This window comes from Cephus cinctus, unplaced genomic scaffold (assembly GCF_000341935.2).
Source record: "Cephus cinctus unplaced genomic scaffold, Ccin1 Ccin1_scaffold0132, whole genome shotgun sequence".
Taxonomy (NCBI): domain Eukaryota; kingdom Metazoa; phylum Arthropoda; class Insecta; order Hymenoptera; family Cephidae; genus Cephus; species Cephus cinctus.
This window is the reverse complement of record NW_014332865.1, coordinates 527,962-532,091: the sequence shown is the minus strand read 5'-3', so window position 1 is coordinate 532,091 and position 4,130 is coordinate 527,962. Positions and strand designations below refer to the sequence as shown.

The 4,130-nt window shown below is 45.1% G+C and overlaps 1 protein-coding gene across 5 annotated transcripts in view; it reads right to left on the bottom strand.

Moving 5' to 3' along the window:
- Positions 1-4,130, bottom strand: part of LOC107263087 (max dimerization protein 1) — a 123,893-nt gene that overhangs the window by 58,256 nt on the left and 61,507 nt on the right. The gene's annotated exons all lie outside the window — the stretch shown is intronic.

The window sequence follows — 4,130 nt, the reverse complement described above, 5'->3', positions numbered from 1 at the left end:
GGGGGGGGGGGGAGTAGCACAGTGGCAGCAGCTAGGGTGCCTGAATAAACGCTTGGAGAAAATTCCAGGTATATCACGTATGACGGAAACGGGCTAAGTTCCTGAATGTAATGGGATACAGGGTGGTCGGGGTGCCGAAAGGGAGGACTATGGAGGGTATAGAGTGGATGGGATTGACCTGGTCAATCCAAGTCCTGGAGATGGGTATCCCTGTAGACTTTCTTGAAACCTTCGGTACTTTGGTTAGGTGCCATTAGGTATCTATATATCGGATGGGACTTTCGAGTCGTGCGAGAAAAGCCGCAGTGCAGAATTCCAATCAGGCTGATTAATTACCACAGGGTGTTTAATTACAATTAGTGAGATTGCCGGTGCCCGCTACACATCCCTACGGGCGTTCCTTCCTTCGTAGCCACCCTCTATAGGTATACCTTTCCATACCAACCCTTACCTGACGCTCGGGTATAGGCTACTTTATACTTGTATGTATGTATATACATATGCACATAAACCTTGTGTATTTTTCTTACAAAGTAAAAGGTACCTCGACGTCATTAATCCATGCATTTTCCTCTTTTACCTTATTTCGCGAAATTTACCTCTCCATGCAATTCTCTTTGTTACTTTTCACATTTTTCTCCTGCATACACCACTCGGAGAGAACGAATGCAAGTACAAAGAACACAATGACGATTCGTATTTTTCACTTTCACACGAATACCACGCGAGTACGTTTCCGGAAGTAAAATATCGCAATAGAAATTTTATATTATCAAAAGGAAAGCTGCACGTCGTTCGGATTAAATATTCCAAAGTGCACAAGACGAGATGCAGCAGCGCCGAAAATGTCCGTGTAACCGATTGGACCGTCAATATCTGTCAGTGTGTATAAGAGAGGGACGTGGAAGAGTGAGAGAGAACGAGATGGCTCTTTCTCTCTCGAGTAGGCAAATGTGCATGCGAGAACCACGGTTCACTTTCACCTGCAAGTTCGATGCACCCGTGTTATAACAAGAGCGGCGCATTGCATTGTACTAGACATATAGACATATAGATACAAGCTATGTATATTGATTCTACGTCGTGTGTGCGCTAGCCATAAGTACTATGTAGCTAGCCTACGTCTTTCGCAGAGACACAAATAGCACAAAGTGAAACGGACTCGAGGCAGCCTTAGAATTTTTCTAAATAAATCCAAAAAAAAGTCACTGCCCTCGATTGGATATTTCGTTGTTCTCCTCCCGTGGTAAAGACGCAAAAGGGGACGTAACATTTTCCGACTGCATATTGGAAACGGGCAGTCGCTTGGAATATGTTTTCGAGGCTTGTACGATAAGCCGACGAAAGAGACTAGTTAGCGGTGAGTCCATCGATTATTGCATTTAGGGTAAATGAAGTTTGGTCCTAAGTGGGACCAGAGCAAAGATATACCCGGATAGTTAAGTATACAGAGAGAATCTACATTGGGAGGCTGAGACGCTTTACCGGTGGAACTATGGACCATGAGTAAAGTGGTAAACTACCTGATTAAACAGACAACCCTCGGAGCCGTGCCAAGGGTAGTCGGATAGTCACGCACTTGTCGTATAGCTGGGCTCTTGGATACCCGGGGGTCGTGGATCGAAGGGTTGGAGGGTTGGAGGGTTGGAGGGTTGGACGCGGTATAAACGAGGAAAATTATTAAGTCATGCGGCACCCTTAAATTATCCAAGAACCTTTCGGGGCTGGTTTGCAAGGGCTGAGAAGGATGAGGGATCTCCCTAAGTGAGGTTTAGCGAACGGGCCGAAAAATTTCGAAGGATCAAGGCCGAGGGATGTGTTGGGGGGTCAGCTGTGTCATCCTCGATTTGACGTGGAATGATGAAGGTGAAGAGCGGAAAGTGAACGCGTGACGGGACGAGGAAATGGACGGTGGTGTCAGCAGGGCAGTAGGTACATATACTCATATACTCATACGTGGATACGTAAGAGGTTGTAGGTGGGGTAGGTATCATAGGTTATACGGATGAGAGTAACGCGGCAGGTTGAGTAGAAGCTACAGTGGATGCCGAGTGAAAAAAGGTGACGACGCGAGGAGGGACTGCCGCGTCACTTGCGCATCCGAGGACCAACTTGTATTCTCCCGGGAGACAAGATCGATGTGCATTTTCAGGGATTCGACGAACGGCCGCCATGGGGAGATGAATTATTGAATGTCGGATCGACTGTCGCTTTTGATCGGGTCGAGCATCAATCGACCTGTCAGCCGCTCCGAATGCACCGATGCGCCTTCATGCAAATTATTTAAAATACAGCCACCCTCTTATTTGGGCTGGCTTTTTCACAGTCGCAACAACAGCCCCCCCCCCCGTGTACCTGTCTCCCCGTCGCCCCTACGATACACGCACACTTGGGAGCAGGAACATTGACCCGTGCCCCGATGAGCTTGCAGCTTTCATACTAATCTACAAAGCCGGCTTCGCGTTGGTCTAGCACGAACAACCCTTATTTAGAGACAGTGCAACGACTCGAGATAACGGTCTCTCGGAGACCGCGGGCACTTGGGAGCTTTTTACGAACATGAAAGAGGACCGGATACAGGAAATGAAAATTGGAACTGGGTATATACTCTTTATCTTGGATGAAAGGACGTTCTATGTCCTTGGGTATGTATCCACCTTGAAATTCCAACTATCAGTAATACAATATATATGCATATAGCTACGGCTGTTTCCTACCTGCTGTGCAGGTTCATAGTTCAACCTGCCGCACAGAGGATAGACGAAAATGAACGGTACGAAACAATAGGTTGACAAAGGGTATTGAGGAGAAGGGTTAAGAGATATAAACATCAAGATTCAGTATGATACTTTCCTCGGGCGAAAGTCAAAAAACTTTTGCAAAAAAATGTTCAATCCTAGAATAGTATCCGGGAGTCGGTCCACGTTGAGATACTTGGCAACTAGACATAAAATAACGCAACCAGACTTCAATGAGACGAAAATCAATGCAAAGACGAGATGAGATGAGAAGATGAGTCGAGATGAAAAAGTACCTAATCGAGATCAGATATATACGTGAAAACTGTTTCGTTATGTCTCTGACATTTCAGCATCTTCACTCGAGTTACACGAGGACAGATTATGTCAAATAAGAGAATTTAATATAATAAGTAAAACCCTCGATAACGGTCGAGTTTAGTACGTTAAAAACGGAGTCGTGATTCAACCTGGCGGAACAAAAAATCTCCGTATCCCTGAGAAACCGACGTTGATAAAGAAGAGACGAAAAAATGATGAAAGAAGCCCAATAAAAACAACTTCACAACTCTGTACATGCCATTAGCAAAGTTATACGTTCATACAGAAGTGACCGTCAGCCGACCCAGTGCACGCAGCCATCTCAACGCAGCGCATTCATATTTAAATTCAATTTCATCTGTATGGCTAGGCCAGCCCGTATCCCGGGAGGCCGCGTTACATCCACTGACTCCAAGTAACACTTGACTGATGCAAATTTTAAATGCACCATGCAGCCATCGTTGCTCTTCCTTTTATACGTCTGCGTCTGCCGAGCTTTATACAATATATATATATATATATATATACACACACATATATATATATATACACCCACCACAGACCGTACAGACACACGTGTATGTGTCAAAGGAAAAAAAAAAGTCAGTATCACACGGGACAATGAGGAAAACAATGTAAAATAAGAAAAAGCTTAGCAGGTAGAAAACCGGAAGTGGTTCGAGACGGCTCTAATAATGTTCGGAGACCAAAGAGAATTCTCTTCTGCACGCCGCACATTACACACCAGTCTCTGAAGACTTTACGCTGCCTGCTCGTTTCGAGAGCATGGGTAATTTTGCGGTCGGAGGTCGAGAAAGAAGCTACGAACCGGCTTCCCTCCAAATGTGTCTACAGGTGTACATGTATGCACCTAAGTCGTACTCTCATGAGACTATATGCAGGGTGCACCATATATACTCGTATATATCCACAGCTGTATTACAGGTACAATAAAGTTCTATATATGCTTCTACTGTACTATAGACTTGCTCCTTATGTAACCCACGTAACAAAAACTACCACACGAAGAAGAGACATATGCTGCAACGAGAAAAGTTTGGGACGTAGAGA